Genomic DNA, 18085 nt, shown 5'->3' with positions numbered 1-18085 from the left:
ACAAACATGGGAGGGAAACCTACTTTTTAGTCTCACAGAATTTCTGCAACAAGGAACACCTAGATCCAAGCTATTAGCACCACTCACATATGTTGGAACCTGAGGAGTTCCAACCATATTTCATAACTACAACACATCTATTATTTCAGCTCAGAAATTCAGACTGAAAGGCCAATTCCAACACAAGAAATTCTGATCTGCTGACAAGTCCATCTAGTTAGAAAATGCACCTTCAAAATGACAGGTCACTTGTCACCCAAAGAAAGATAAGTAGACCAGAAAAAAAAAGATTCAGTGCCTGTGGTGATGAACTGGAGAAAATATGCCCAAGGATGTCTTAATTTTTGGAGTCACTAGGGAGGAGAAAAAAAGTCCTTTCACAATCATGCTTTCCCATTTTATTTTCCATCTGATGTATGTAAGCTCATTAAATTCTTCCAGAATTACATCTGTGGCACTACGGAGGGAAAGTGGAACAGAGATCACTGTCTGAGGTAAAAGGAGCAACCAACTTGTATTTGACACTCACACCCCCTGAAACAGTGATGTTGGGTTTTCTTTCAATGTACCTTAACCAAACTGACCACTCTTTGAGGTGGCAGTCATGGTATGGGACAACAACACAACTTGAAAAATAGTTAGAGCCAATAGAGAGAGCAGAAGCTGAACAGAATAGAGTTTGCCCTATAAAGAAAAAAAAAATCAAATATGCATTCACATGTGCTTCAGATTTCCCTCTGGAAGCTGTCACTTAGAGACAGCTGTGACATGAACTGGACACCTCTCTGCCCAAGCCCACTGCAGATTATAAAGTGTTTTCTGTACAATTTCTTCCCTGGAAAAAGAAGAAGAAGAAAGCATATCAAAGTAGTAATGATTTGGGAAATTCTGAAGTCTTCAATAGATAACAATAGGTTGGGGCTCAGGAAAGTCCTTTTACCATATTTCTTTTCTGAAGATTCTAATGAAAAAAAGCAACTAAAGCATCTGCAGATTGAGTACTAAAAATACTCCATTTCCTGGCTGGTTACTCCAGCACCTGCTGAGCCTGTGGGTGGACAACTGATTGTAATACCTGCAATTGTTTAATCCCCTGAACATTCACGTCTTCACCATTTTTGATGCTCAGGAGTGCTAATTCTTAATAATAAGCATAAAGCGAGTTACAATGATACTTCCTCATAGCAAAACAAATAAAATGGGTGGGATTCTGTGAAACCTGTGATATCCTAGCACAGTGAAATTTTATTTCAACATACGTGGGCAGAGAGACGATAGTGCCAGGGTCAGAACACTGCTTGTTATAAAATACATCCAACTTATTTATGTAAAACAATTTCATCCTCCTTTCGCCTAGCCCCAAAATAACTGATGCAAGCAAACGTGAATATGAAATAAAATAATGTGATTCTTTGGAGTCATTTCAGGAAATTGCAAATGTTTCTGAAATGAAAAATCCTTGCAAAGTCAATCAGCCGTTGCTGGGAGGTCAGCAGGGAGCTGTGCTGTGTCAGCCTATTTGCTCAGTGGTGCCAGGAGATGCAATAATGCACTGATAGACCAGGTTTAATCACAAGGATCATTATTAAAAGAAGCAAAACAAAACCAAAACCAACAAAATAACCGACAAAACGACAACGAACCACAAAAATACCCCAAACAACAATAAAACCCCCAATTATTTCAGAATTACAATAGCTTTTCTGAGATATTTTCTCACTGGAAAGTTAGGCTGAGCAATGAATTCATGTCAGTCCTGTCATCTGTTCTATATTCCATCATAATCTACTACCCAAACTTATTGCTTTTAAATTCTTGCTCCTGCTCCTCAAGATAATAGTAAGCCCACCACTGGCTTAAAGGAAGAAAGAGGAGGCACCAAATATGCTTTTTTTTGTATGTGTAAAGTGCATTTACACTAAACTTACTGGTTTCTAAATTTCAGAAGTTTTCAAACATTATACATACTCGGATCCAAATGCAATTTATATGAATAAGAATAGATTCACAATTTGTTTTCTTTCAGATACACAAAGGGCTAAAAATTCCATGAGGGAAAAAACCCTAAACTTTTTAAGTTTATCACATAATGGAGTGAACCTTGCCATCTAACTTAGTTGACTCACACTTTTACAAATTCCCATTAAAACCACTTTTGCTAATGCCTTTGACAGTGATTCTTTGAGTGACCTAAATCACTCATTCGTGACAATCAGCAAACCTGACTTGGACCTCATTCCATCAAGAGTTGTGATGGAACAACTTTGGAACTAATGAAAGCAAAATCAAGAAAAATATGATTTTTAAAAGTCATAACTGAAGCAAAAAGGGCATAAGAGCATCTGAAAACTTGATGAAAATCTAATGGGAGAAGAAAGCTCTTCCCTCAGGTATTTTCACAGCTCTGAGTGAAACTGCAGCTTTGGAACACTGAGCTGGCACACTAAGTTCTTCCAGATATCCCCTGACTACATTACTAAAGAGGAAAAGGTCAATCCCAACAAAATTATCATCTCATCATTGCTTTTGGAGAAGTTACCCTAATTTCAGAGGAATATAGTTCTGTGGATGTTGTAATTCATCTCCATACAGCCAGGAATACATAACTTGACTGATTGTTTCTTTTCTTGATTTGAATAAATTTGCTTGCTTAAAAATTCACCATAACAGGTACTTTATGAACGGAGGTCCTTAAAAGTAAACTGAATTTTCAATCACATTAGAAATTTGAAGAACCAAAGTCATTCAATTCAAGCAAAAGAACCTGAAGGTGACTAAAGCAGTAATTGGATGCAGATCATTTAAGAAAATAAGAAAAAAGGTGAAAATAAATATAAGATGAAGATTACTTTGGGGAAAAAAATAAAAATCAAAGCTTACAATGGTATATGGATTTAAAAAAAAAAATCAAGGTAGAAATAATAGAGGAAAACCAGAGCTCTCTAATTCTTTTTACTCACTCCTTACTGTAAAAGCTTGTGAGCAAAATGAACGCTTCTAAGAAGTAGGAATCTCTCACCATGGTTTAAGGTCTCCTTTATCACCTAAAATTAGATCAAGAATGGTCTCGACTGACTGATAGAAGTGTTTTACACAGACAGTTCCTGCACATAGATTCCTTTCACATCAGCATATACAAAGCTCACAAATAAATAATTTATTTTCTCTTAATGACAGGTAAATTCCAAGAGTACCAGGAGAGCTGACAGGTGAGAATAAACAAAACCCCAGCATTTTCCAAGTACACAGGACTAGATCACAAATTTAAGATTCTTCATAATGCTGCTGAAAGGCCTGTGTTTATCAACCATGTGAAAGGAACAGAACCTGGAGCTCAGCCTAGATAGTGTTAACAGCTTCTTTTTTTTCCCCATATAACATATTTCATACTGTGGACCACCCCTTGATTAGCAAGGTTCCTTTATGCATTTGAGATCAGGCTGACTTACACTTCTTGCTCTACCCCAATTCAGACATTTTTTCTTAATATCCTAGAAATAAATGTTATTTGTGCTCTGATTTGGAAGCTTGTAAATAAAGATGACTGTCACCTGTGCAACATCTTAGTTGCTTCTCCTGGTTGCAGAGGAGCAGGCAGCTGTGATAGGTCTGAAAGAGAAGGCAGCAAGAAAGGCAGAACACACAGTGCCATGTTTGACAAAGGGCAGTAAGAGATTTCCAAGCTGTCCGAATTCTGGGAGAATTAATTGCACCTTCCTGTTATCTGCTGAACTTTGGAAATATCACTGAGTGCTGAAAATGCAGCAAAGACAAGAGACTTCATGCTATTTTTTTTCCACTCTAAACAGAAGAAAGAACAACATGTCATTTAACGAAAAAATAGTTGAAATGTTACACCTGTGGTGGTGGGATGAGAGTGTGGGAAGGAGAAAGAAAAATGTTAGCTCCAAGTACCTGCAATTGAAATTTCTCTTTTGCTAGAATCTTCAAAGTTGATAGCTACACACCTAAGCAGCTTGATCCTCAGTTCATGCAGACGAGGATCAGCGGCCCTGTAAAATTCACCTCTGATAACGAGCACGTGGAGTTCCTGAACTTTTACAGAAAGATGGGGACAAAATTAGAGACTGAGAAAAATCATCCCCAGATTTTTCGAACAGATCTTTCAAACAGGTATTGCTGAGTTTAGGGATGCACTTGAAGGGAGAGACAAACTGCAGTGCAGTAGGAAAGCACTGAACCCACACACCTGGCGATTCCAAAGTTACAGAGAAACAGCACAAGAAGCAGACATTTCACATGAGCAAACCTAACACTTTGTGTACTAGAGGGCATTGCCTGATGCTCTCTTTGAGCAAGAGTGCTGACAGTATATTCACTGAAGGCACAATTTTATAGCTAACTTTAATATTTTTACTAAAATCATGATTTTCACGCCTTTACTTCTAAAGTGAATTTTTTCCTAATCTAACTGAAAAGAGAAAAAGAAAAAAAAAAGTTAGTGGCCATTGCAGTCAGTACAGTGGTGTGGTTTTTTGCTTGATTGGTTTTTAACATGATACCCTGAGAAATCCACAGGGAATTTGAAGCTCTAAAACCAGCTGATGCACTTGGACATGGAAAAAAAAGGAGAAAAAAAAAATACCCTGAAATTTTTCATTATAAAGTTTTCCATTCCTAACAACATTGGTCCATTTTAAACCTGCTGATGTAATGGGCTACAAAGCTAATGCCCAGCAGGGCTGTTTTCAGGGTTAGGAGACTTAGGGTGCCCGGAGGAGACACAGAAAAAAACACATGTAAAGTGTGAAAACAGATTAGCAATGAGCAGATAGGATGAAAATTGCTTAGAGAGTGTAGAAAGATGGTTGAGTGAAGAAAACTTTCAAATTAAGAAAAAGATTTGACAGCTTGAATCTGCTACTGCAAATATCTCCCATCCCTCTCCCTTGAGAGGGCGTAATTTTTAATTTCTTCAGCCAAATCCCATTACTCAGCAGTTATCATGTTTTGAGCTCTCCCCAGGAGATGGGGGAACAGGCATTTCACACTGTTGGTGCAATCCATTTCTGGGCAGACTTGCCAGCCACTGTAGTTTCTGGGATTCATGCCAGCAGGGATAAGTCTGCTTGTCAGTATAAATCCCATGTATACATAGGCCATAAACTTGTGCCAGCCTTTTTTTTTTTTTTTTTTTGGTTTGCCCTTCCATCCCAATTCAATGAACCTCTCCTATTATCTAGTGGGGTTTTTTTCCCTTTACGTTGAATTGTCCTTGGAAACCACAAGGGTTTATAAGTTCAGGGAAAGAGGAAGAAAAATACAGCACAGATTTGAACTGGTTTTGCAGACCCTGTGAAATTTGCTAACGGTTCAGGAGGTTTGAAAACCCCCAAACTCCACAGGAATCCCTTAGTCCTGCTCAGGAGGCCAAACTGACAAAGAGCTGCATTTTATTGGGTGCTACCCTCACCTGGTGCAAGTTTTCTTCCTTAGCATTTTCCAGAGGACTGAGGTGGTGTTTTTTTTGCTGCCAGAAACTGGGTTTTGTGCTTGCCACCCACACAGAAGAATCTGTTTGCGTATGGTATTTATGCTGCTTTTGTGTGACATATGTTTGGACGTCTCACTCCCAGAATGGGAAGTCTCAGGCAGTGGGTAGGAGGAGGAACAGCAGGCCAAAGCCGTCTGCTTTGGAGTGGAAGAGATATGAAGCTCCAAATGGCTTCATTTTTGTGTTTCTGAAGAAAAGAATAAACAAGGGCAAAGTACAAAGAGGGAAGAGGCAGTGGTGAGTAGGAGGACTTTATGTATATATGCCTGTGTGTGCATGCATACATATGCATATATATATATATATATATATACACATATACACACAGAGAGACACTCCCACTTATAAATAAGAGGCCAGTCTTAAGAACCCAGGATTTCTCCAACTCCTAAATGCTACAGAGGTAAGAATAAAAGAAAAAAAAAAATCCAAACAAAGCAACAGCAACTGCACTAGAGATTGTTCAAAGCCAGATTCACTGCTAATTGCAGTAAACTCACAGACGTAGCTCTCTGCTTTCTCAGAGGCATTTTAATTGCACCAACTTTTATTGGTTTTATGGTAAAAGGGATAAATAGGGCGGGGAAAGAGTCTTCATAGAAAAATGAACAGCAATTTTTTTCTATGAAACCAGTTAAACAACTATTTTTGAGTCGTTTCAAATAAATGCATCTTTGGTAACTTCATTACAGTTGTTAAAAGAAAATATAAGTGTTACTGAAGGTGCTTTACACAATGCACAACCCTCCCCGAGCACTTCTGGCACAGGGCCCAATGGCATCAACACATACATACACATTTAATGTTATTACTCTGAATCACTCTTCCAGCACAACTATTTATATCAGTAAGGGTTTCCAGGGTGACTGGAGGATCACTTTATTCACCACACCAGCCAAATCTAAAAGAAACTCCTCAGGTTTATAAACCTTGCCCTTGATCTTTTCGTGCCTTACACTGCCACTTATGCAATAAATATTATGAAGTTTTGAAGATGTATAAAACATCCAAGTTTCACCAAACCTGCAATAACAAGTGTTTGAAGTCCTTTCATGATTGGAATTGCCCTCTGTAGGTGCTCTCATATGTTAACCAAATTTTGTAGTAAAAGATTTGCTCAAAATATTGTCCTTAAGACAACAGATTATTACTATTTTTTTAGTAAACTACGTATTTTGCTGTTCTTTTCACAGAAATGGAGGGATTCACTTAAATTCACCCACAATTACAATCAGAAGACTGAAGGATGTGAAATTGCAGCATAGACCATGTGGTAAAACTTTCCAACTCTTGCTATTTAACTACCTAATTAATTTCAAAAGGGAGGAGGACAAACAGTTACACCTGGTTCATGACATAGATGACAAACTAGGAAAGCCTGGTAGAAAATCTGTTTACTTAATAAGCTTGCACCACCATTTCTTCCTCTACCCAGCACTCTGCTTCTAATCTCTGCAAATCCTCTATCCAGCGATTCTCTCTCTTCCATTTCCTCTCTGTGACATGCTTAAAATCCTTTCTCTATATTTTTTATTCTCTTTCTCACTTTAAGTTGGACCATTTTCTACTATAGCTTTTTCACTGCAATCACAGATAAGCAGGGGAGGATGTTATTGTTTCAAGTGTTCAGTTCATCAGAGCATCTTCCAGCAAACTACTATGGACTGGTTAGTGACGTCTGTGCACTTTAATGCAATGGTAAAAGTTATTCTGCTACTCCACAGATCATGCGTAGAAAAACATCTCAGATGCTTTTTTTACCATGTTTTACATCAATACATCTTCTGGTTTAAAATCTACTCAACGATTTTTACCTTTTTTTTTTTCCCCTCCTATCCAGCTGTAGCAAGACTGGGATTGTGCCATTATCATTCTCAGATTTGCATGCTCTCCATTTGCAAATGAGCATTTCAAGTGAGTGGGAGGTATGTTAGGTAGGGTGAGGACAATATCTTCCTTTCTATTCAAGAGCTTGCCAACAGAAGCATATGTAGGCTGGGCTGATTCCAAAAGCCTCTTGAGCATATGGAACCCCCGTTTACACTGCACTCAGACCTCCCGCTCGATTTGGTGTGTTGGCAGAGCTCCCACCACAAGCACCTCATTTCACAGTCAAAATTCATTCTGCCATTACAGCTATTAGTCAAAGGAGCCATAACTCACATATGACACCAGGAGCATATTTTTGTTCAGTGATGAGTGATGCAGGGGGTTATAGACATCAAAGTTTAAATTACAACGTATAACGAAGGAGTGTTGCCATTACTTTTTATTTTATGATGATGCTGACAACATCAACTTTGCTGAAGATAAATCCAAGAGGCATGTATGGACATGAAGCTCACTCCAGGCAGGTGCTGGTACTTTGGCAGGGAACTGCAAAGTGTTCTATTTCAAAGCCTTTAATAAATGAAGCTAAACTCTTCTCAATGACAACACACTTGGGAAAGGACAAGGCACAATTGGCAGATGGGTATATTCTCCAATCTGCCTGAAACTGTCATCCAGCATTTATTCTGGAGTCTGTATATTATGTGTGTTGGAGTGACCTTGAAGTCAATGTTTTCCTTAGAGCAAGAGATGGCAATGAGACAATGTTTGCGTGTGAGGTGGCAACATTCTTTCCTGAATCCCATTTTTTCTAATTGACTTTTCTCTCTCTGATTGTTCACTCTCTTTTAATGGCTTCAAAAATGTAAAGTGTTGAAAAATATCACTCCAGGGTTGAGTTTCATCCCACAATTTCATCTCAGCACAGGGAAGTCCCTCTCTACAGTTATTGTAAATGAGCATTCCCACATGAAATCAGACAGTACTGATGTACTCCAAATGAAAATCTGCAGCACTCTGCTTCACATGGCTCCATAAATGGAAGAGTAGCCCTTTAGCTTTAAAGAAAGAATATCTTTATGCAAAGGTAGTACAAGTGGCACTTATGATTTTTTCCTACAAATTCTTACTCTTGTAGCCTGTCATGGCTCATGAAGGGCATCAGCTCACTGTACTCTGGGCTGTTATACTTTCATTTGTGTTACAGAAGGCACCCTGGAGTTTGGTTTATTTTTGAAAGAATGAAACTGTTTTCAAAGTGCAGCTTATGGCAAATTATCTACAAGTAGGAAAAGCTGATGAAAAACATTATTTCCAAGACTTAGGATTACGTTCCCCAATTTCCAAAGATGGTGGATATATTTGCTATTGGTTCCTGTTTTCCTGTAATCTCTGGTTTTGCAGGCTTTCCCCATAGTCTCCTTTATTTTGCCCTCTTCTGGTCCTCTAAAAACAACAGTCCTGCACTCCAATACCTTTTTCTTTCAATTATTCCAATGTAGAAGGTGCAAATGGCAAAGGTTATGTTTTCTGGATTGAGGGAAACTACCAGACTGCTCTGGCCTTTGCTCTCATGGCCATAAAAAGCTGGTAAGGGGAAAAGAATTAACATGAAAACACTTCAGATAGAAATAACCTGGATTTGTGTAGGGGCAACACTGCAGCAGGGTTTTTCTTTACCATTTTCACACAGTGCAGTTTCACCGCTACCCTCTGTCACATGAAATAGTCTGTGTTAGCATTATCTCTTCCCTTTCCCTAATTACATTGAAATCCTGAGATTGCTAATGTCCAGCTTTGTCTTCCATTACATTCTCTGTCTCGTTGTTTTGTTTTTTTTTTAAACAAATTCAAAGTACAAAAGGTTCTAGAAGTTCATGAATAAAATAGCATTTTGTACTCACAAAGCTCCGCTCCTAAGAGCTTTACAAGATCTTTCAAAAACATTAGTGAAGTAAGACTTATTATAATACTGAGTGGTGAAGTGTGATCCAGCCCTTCAGTTAGGAGATAATAGCTTGGAGAAATAGCTCACTACATTTTCCAGTGTCTCTTTGGCAAATCATTTAGTAGCAGGCCCATAAAGATACGGAAGCAATTAATTCCCCATTGAAACATATGGTGAGTTAGACACCAAAATAGAAGCTCAGTGTGAAGTGAAGCTGCGGATCTCTGACCGTTCATGCGTAAAAGGCAAAAATCCAAAAGCTGTGGGTAATGGGAACAAATACATTAATAAATCAGAGACACTTCCAGGCTGGGACACAAGTAGGTTCCTACTACCTAAGGCAAAGACAGAAATCATATCCCATTCACCGAAGGCCAGATCAATGCCAAGAGAATCCAGTGACTTGCTATTCCAATGGAGGTCTGGAGCTGCTTTGGAATAACACAGTAATGTCCTGCTTCTTTATCAGGTGCTGATAAGATGTGTGGGATATCTCCATAACTAATGATCTCTTTTCTACTTTCCATCTGTTCATTAAAACACGTTCTTTTAACATTTCTTATATACCAACCAACTGCATGTATTTGCCATTTCAGAGTGGCAAGAAAAAGAACTGGAACTAGTCCTGTCAAAGAGAGTATCACTATTCAAAGACATTCCAGCTGTTCCCTATGAAATCTTAACTGTTTCTCCAGCAGGAAGTCTTCTTAGTCAGGTAAAGTAAGCCAGAAGATAAGCATTTTGTAGCTATATATACCATCCACCCCATAATGTTTAAGTGACTGCAGAAAGAAAGGTTTTGATGGAATAATTTGCAGAATCTGGGGCAACTGGATCATTTTTATTACATTTTCTTTTTTCAATATAATCGCCATTTCTGAAAATGGGCTGTACTCACTGCTCTCCACGCTCCTATCACAGTGAGACATCTATGAACTAAGGAAAATAGGCAACACATCTGATATGAACAAAAGAAAATGAGCAGAAAATTGAAATGCCAAAGCTGTGTGGGCTGCCTGTTTTGGTTGTTGATGATGATGATAAGATGGTTTCTTTGAAATGCTTTCTTTTGCTATGTTACAAGAAGATTTGTTCCACATGTCTCCAATTGGAACTTTAACACTTCCCACCCACCCTCTGCACACAATTAAGTTATTTCTCTCTTTTTATCTTTGTTGTATTTTATGTTAAGGATGTTGCATGTGAGCACGATCAATACAGCTTGTGCTGAGGCAGTAAAAGGCACATCTAAAAGCTGTGCATATTATTGGATTTTGTGCAGTACAGACAAGGACAGCACAGGTGATGTGAGACTGCTGCATTAGTTTGGGGCTTGGGCTAGGTTTATCTGGAGAGTTTATAAGAAAACACAAGGCAGCTCTGAGTCTGCAGTCGTCCTTTTTTACATTAAAGTCTTGCATTTTGCTCTATTAGTGACATAGCCTTTCTACTTAACACCATACAATATGTTTTCAGAACTGAAGTGAAAGCTCAAATATGTGTGAAAATCTCTAGCTCGTGTTCCTGTTCACACCTACAAACACTCCCCCCCCCCCGGTTGCTGGAACTGGCATGTTTCAAGGAGAAAGTGGAAATAGCCTTTGCTGTCAGCTCTAGGTCCAAAGCCTTGGACACAGCACAAATGTGTAAAAATGTTAACTCATCTGGCCTGCTGCCCCAACCAGCAGCAGTTCCTCTGTCTGAAAAGGTGGTTTCTTTGAGATCACAGCAAAGCAAAGTTTGGCTCCGTATTGGCAAGGCACTACCAAAAAAAACTTTAGAATAAACACTGTCATTTAAATTCCTCTGTTCAATACAAGTAAAAAATAAGAACACAAAACTGCTCTATAACAGCATGTAATAATTAGCTAGAACAATATTTGTATAGTGATTTGCAAGGTATTAGACAATTACTTGATTTTCCAATTCCCACAACTATGTTGCAACCCTGTTGTCTAAAGGCTTTCTGGGCCTTTCCTTGTCTGATGGCCTGTTTTTTTTATTCCATGTTTCTACAGTTCTTAGCACAATGGGATCAAGTTGAGTAACAAGGGCTTGCAGGTGTTACTGCAGTACAAATAGTAAGTAATGATAAAGTGTGTACACAGATTAGATTTCTTGAACCTGTAAATACAGTCTGTTCTCTATAGACTGTTCTGTACCAGAGCTAACTTGGGAGTCAATATCTGAAGCATAGACCTGCTGGAGTTTATTTTATCTGTTAGAGCATCTTATCCTTCAGCTATGATCAGACCTTCATGGGAGTAAACTCCTAAATAAGTTCTAAGTTCAAACTTCTTTTGATTTTTTTTTTTTAACTCGCACATTATAATTGCCATAATATTCCCTAGTGCCTGCCATTTTGTGCTCTAATGATACTTCTCAAGTGATCAAAGGCACAAAGCTAAGTACACCCTCTGGGGAAAGGAATGCGCTTCCCAGCTTGTTTCACTGCACCTTTTAGTCCCCTGTTGTCTTTATTATTGAAATCAGCCATTAGAACACTGTGCTATCAGAACATCATCTCACTCAGTGGAATGGGATTTTTTTTTTTTTTATTCAAGTGCTCAAAAAAGTGAGAGAGTAAGAATTTACTTATGAAATGAAAAGGCTGCAACTCCCACCTTCCTAACAGACGTGCATGTGGATGCATGGATTTCCACCTACTTTTAAACCACAACTAAGTCATTTCCCCACAGCTTCACGAAACAGGCACACACTGCATGTACCAGAGCGTGCACGAGTGTGGGGGGGTGTTGCAGGTGTGTGTTCTGTTGATATAAAAACAAGGAATGCAAAACAAAAACATGCAGTAGCAAAGTGTTACACTTGGCACGGCCATCATGTTGTATGCAATGGTCACCGAATCAATCCCTCCTCATCATCCCTGTGCTCTGCAAAGCCAGGACTAATGATATCAGGATTCACACCTCCCTGCTCTCTGCAGCTGATTCACACAGAGAAGGCAGTTCAACTCATCAAGAGCTGTGAAGCTGCCAAGCTAAAGCACAGGCCCTCTTCTCAATATGCACAGATCAGAGTAGTGTCATTCATTGTAAGTGAGATGCACAACCTCACTCCAGAGAAGCACAAGCTGGACATTTCTCTCCTACCACTTATCCAATAAGCCCGAGCTGAACCCTATCCTAATTGGGTATACACTGTATTTACAGTTTAGCCCCAGCTTGATATTTCATTCTGGGAGAAACCTACACAACAATCATGGAAATCCCCTACACAGCAACAAACATACTGGGATGGAGTTAACTGGGGAACTCTATTAAAAAAACCCCACCAACACACAACCAAAAAAGCCCTAAAAATCACATCTGCACTTAAGAAAAGAGCCTCACATCAGCACCATTCTTCACAGGTTATGAAGTACTCACTGTAGATGCTGTTTTATACAGGCATAGTCTATTTTATTCTGATTAATCCTTTGAAATATCTGAGCTGTGGAAGTTAGGCAAATATACTTCTCATAGTCCATTAAAAAAGACCCTAAGGAAGTTAGTCTTAAAACACTAATTATTTTCTCATGTGGAAACTGGGGAATAGCTGAACAGACTAATATACAACAACCTAACACCAGCAAAGGTTCATGATGAAACTGAAAAAATTATTATTTCTTGTATGGTTCCAGTATGTCTTCATTTGTCAAACTGATCACAAAAGTCAATAAATCAGAAAAGCTACTAGAATGTCTGTAAATATAAACTAAAAGCTGTAGCCCCTTTGACCCCAGGCACTTTGCATTACCAGAATTCCTGACAATAAATACAGAGCATGACAGCATCAGTGAGCTTTGTAGCTTCCCTATGGACACCAGCATAGCAATATGTAACATGAAGACATTATTCAGCACCTGTGAGAAGACTTATTAGCTCAAATGAAAGACTAGAAAATATTAGACCAAAATGCACTTAAAGAGGATTAGGTAAGAGAGAGAACCCAGGGCACTTTGCAATCATAGGCTGGTAATCTTCATTAATCACAAGGACAGAAATGCACAGCAGAAGATGAATTGTTTATGAAACCAAAACTTGGCCAAAATGTTAAATAATATATAACTATAGCACACTCAATACCAAACCAGCACAAGATGCATACGATTCCATAGGCCATTTGTGAGGAGATGAAAGGAAATGATGCCCCACTGGAGACTTCTGAAAATTAACGAGACTGTTGAGCATTCCCATCGCTGAGAGGGGTATTTTTTATTTTTTTTTTTATTTCACAAGATGGATTGCAAGTGTGCTTGAGCAAAATGCACAGTCATTTTTATACTCTGCAGGCTTATATTCATTGGTGCAAGATGTAAGGAGATAAGCCAGGCTGTAGCCATGAACCTCCAATCAAAATGGGACAATGTATTTGAGCACTTGTGCATTTCCACAGCATTATAAATCTCCACAGTATTTCACTGCAGGTCTTTGCTGTTGTTTTCTCCCTTGTATTTCGGTGTAATTCATTATAAAACCAATAACCCAGCCAAACAAACAGACAAAAAAAATAAAAGCAATTTTCTTTAGCCTGTGTTTTGGCTGCTTACAACTACCATTATTTTTTTACCCATTTTGTCCTTTTTCCTTCCAATAACTATGTTCATTCCTCTTTTTTTACTGATACTTTCAATTAAACTGAAATCGGCCGGGCTTCTTGTTCTTCTAGTTGTTTCCTTATTTACATATCACCATTGATAACACTTCTAAAACAACTCTGGAAGCACAGTTTCTTGGGTTTGTAAATACCTTATGTTAATTTGGGAGCGATGCGTTGAGGTTTGCACTAAAGGACTTCAGGCACAGAAACAACAGATAAAATATAAGCAACAATAATGCAGCTCCCCTCTGCAACCCCCTCTTGCCAATATACCTCACACCTGACCCAGGCAGTTGATTTTCTATGGTGCATTGAACGCTTCACTAGCAAAGGCCAGCAAGGGTGACAAGAGCTACATGGAAAGCAGTCCACAGAAAAATTGACTGATACTCCAAAACCTCATTTCACTTAAACCACTCAGTAACAATCAACTGATAACAACCTTTAGCCATTACTGTTCTTGTCCCAGACTTTAATAAGCAGCTGCTTCAAATCGGACACTAAATCCACTTTCTAGTCAACAGATCAATTTGAGGTTCTCTACTGAAAGTTCACAGGATTAAAACACAGCAGACACAGCCAGCATTTGTTAGGAATACTCAAAATAATAATTATAGAGAAGACTGCTTTACAACAACAAAAATCATTACTCATATCCAGTAAAAAACCCCAAAGGTAGACTATAACTCATCCATTAGTTTCTACCTGGTATGCCAAGTCTTTACAAGAATATCATGTGAGAGGGGGTCAACTTTGCACTAAACATAGAACAATCACAGCAAAAGGCAAAAAGTCTTACCAAAAAGGAGCAGCAGCATTGAAACCAGCCTTGTAACAACCCTTCCAGAGCTACAGCTGGTTGTCTCTGCCCCATTTAAAGGCACAGCCCACACAGAGGCACGCTGGGTAAATTGTATCCATGCTGTCAATGACTCCAATTACATCAAGGATGGGCCCCATAGTGAGGAATTTTCCTTTCAGACAGCTTTTTAAAGTAAGCATTCATTTTTTTGGACTAGGGATTTAAACAAATTGCTTTAGTATTGGGAACTTTTTAAATTCTGTACCTATCCCAAGAGTGAAGCGACAAATTAGCCACTGCTAAAACTCCAGACTTGCCTCTGGCTACCTCCTGATGAATGTAAATTTATTACAAGATCCAGTAAATCACAGCCTCTTTGAGTATCAGTAAACAAGATCTTTTTTAGTGGCCTAATTGCTCAATAAGGAGTGGAAGAAAAGGATTAACCCTGCCTGCTCCTCCTCTGTGCTAGGCAGAGGTAGATTGCCAAGCCTTCTGAAGCTCTGTGCAGACTATGCCCTGGACAGAATGCAAAGGGAGTGAGCAAAAATGCAGTGGGATGGCTGCAGAGCACATGGGTTTTGAAGTCAGGGGCACAAACCATTGTAAGCACCTATGAAAATGACAGGCCGTTGGATCAAACCCGCAAAAACATAAGACTTAATATTCAAGGACCAAAAAAAACCCCCCAAACAAGTGCTATTTAAATGTCCTAGAGTGTTCAAAATATCGGGATGTAGCTAGCAGACATGGCACAAGACTCAGGGGAAATCCACACATTTCTGGGATGACAGCTGGAGGCCGAGCAACTCCACCTAGGGCTCATAAAACACCACTGTAAACCTATATTTAGGCAACTGAATCTCATACAAGGGGACTTGGAGAAACAGTGTGGCTCTCCATGTAGAGACATGAGGTTTGGTCTTCTCTGCGAGCTGTGTCTTGGTCTGAGGGCAGCTCTTTATTGGACTACTATGGGCCACAGGCATCTGGACTAGGAAGTCAAAGGCAGCAGCATTCCTTGTTTGCTTCAGGCAGCAGAGATAAAAGTGCCTTTGTTTTTCCATGGGCACATGTACATGTTTTACATGTACTCGTGACCTTTTTTTTCCCTTCATTAACCACAGAGTCAAATCTAAAATGTCTGAAAGTTGGAACTGAATGATTGAATTAGAGTGGATGAGGAGGAACTGAGGAGTAAAAGTGACCTTCCTACTGACAATCCAAGAAATTGCCATACTTACTCAGCTCAGCAGAGCAAATGATGGCAAAAAGCAGACCAGATCCTCTGCCAGAGCATAGTAGCATCACTCCACTGACTTCAATATACGTTAGCATGATAGTTGTGTAGCTGGGCTCTAATGAATTGCAGCCACATTACACCTCTAAGGATCTATACCTGGATAACAACACTAAACCACCAACCCCTTTAACAATTTTATTTTATCCTGATTTTGCTCCAGAGTAAACATCTTCAAATGTACAAACCCACTGACAACAAGTACAGTATATTTTGCAACACGGTATTAATAGACCTATACAGCCTATCAGACATTAAGACAGGTGTGTTAGACTGATAAATACATTGACCAAAATTAAAGTGACACCAGTAATACATGTGAAAGAACAAGAGCTGTGTGCTGGGTTCCAAAGATAGCTAGAAAGGCAGAGGGAAATTGGCTGAGGGAGATTACTGTGCAAGAGGTGACACAAGGCCAACAGTCTCTGGGTATTAAGCCCCTAGACAGTGGCAGACCTGTGCTTTGAGGTGTCAAACAGATCCCCTTCCTCTCCCAGCTGCACCACCTGGCAAACAGAAATTACAAACACTGCTGACTCTTCTGGTGAGGTTTGAAGTATGGCACCTTCCCCCCAAAAATGGTGTCCAGTCAAACTGATCCCTCATTTTGGGTATGAGGGTGGGTGGAAGAATTGTTTGTGGTCCCTATGAAACATTCCATATTTTGCAGGGATTTAAGGCTTTGTTTAAACTTTGAGTTGCGTCAATTTTCAACAAAAACCCAAACCATAAATCCCCAAATACCTCTTTTAAAATATTTCAGCTCTTCCCTATGCTTATCAGTTTCTGGCATTAACTATTCCCTCAATTCTATCCAAAACTGGTAGGAGTTTGATCTCCTCAATATTCAACTGTCTGTGAATTTACTATTCATGAAGAAAAATGATCACTTGGATTTTGTTACCAAGAAACCTAGAGGACAGGAATGATGGTCACAGGCATTGCATGCTGTAGGATTGAAAAGAAAAAGATATTTATAAAAAAATAGTTAAAAACCATGGCACATGTTAGTCTCCTTGGCATCAAGAAATAAGGGGAGACAAAACCCACATACAAATTAGGTACAAGGTAGCCATCATTTCAGATTACAGCAAGAAAAATAGTTCACACTAAATGATAGAAGGACTTGCTAGGAGAATTAAAAGGTATGTAACACAAAGAATAGATTCCATATAATATCACTGTTCTGAGAGTTACATTCATTTAATTTGCATGAAATCTTGAAAGATCCCAGCCTGGCCTCACTGGGATAGATGGGTCAGCAATTGCCAAGGGTACAGCTGCAAAAAAATGAAATAATTGTAATTCATGCTTCTTCTTCATTCTGAGAAATGTAACCAGTAGGTTAATAACTTGAGTTTTACCTTTGCAGACTTTGGGATTTCCTGTTCTGCTTCAGTAGATAATGCCAGTGATAGCAGAATCTCATTTCGAGAAGTCAAAAAATTTGTGTAAGCACCTAAATATTTAGAGGTATTTGAAGCTTGTGAAATGCTGAGGATGTTCAGTGTAAGACTGCAAGGACAACTTATTCCACAGTATTTTGCCATACCAGCGGCAGCAAAGAAGTGCAGGGATGGGCAAACGTTTTGCTGAAGGTTTGGGTGGTTCTTCATTCGCTGAACCCCTCCCAAAATCCTGGGCTTTAACAATGTGTCCTTGGTCCAAATCTTCCTTCCCATTCTTGAAGCACCTCATTTGTCTGTGTTAGGTGTCCTCAGATGGCTGATTCCTGCAGGTAAACACATGGCTGGCACAGTCCCCATGAGAGGAGGCGCCTGCCCTGGAGGGGCACAGAGAGACCCCCTTGCAGCACAGCCACCCCACTGGGAGAGTTTCTCTGTGACCCACTGCTATGGCAGGCAAAAGGGCAGGTTTAATTCTTCCATTCCCCACCAGACACTACATTCCTGACACTGTGGGGGTCACCATGTCATCCTGGTGGAGTCCACCTGTGCCTTCCAAAAGAGCAGATCTTCCTGTGGCTGAGGGCAGTGCCTTTCCCTCCAGTGCAGCAGGCAAAGCCTGTCCTTCAAACCCAGAGCTGGCAGGCACTGACCAAACTCCACATCATGGGGGGTTAGAGGG

The sequence above is a fragment of the Manacus candei genome, unplaced genomic scaffold (genome assembly GCF_025592945.1).
Source record: "Manacus candei isolate 608988 ecotype Guabito, Panama unplaced genomic scaffold, ASM2559294v1 h1tg000046l, whole genome shotgun sequence".
Taxonomy (NCBI): Eukaryota; Metazoa; Chordata; class Aves; order Passeriformes; family Pipridae; genus Manacus; species Manacus candei.
Note: the sequence above shows the minus strand (reverse complement) of the source record.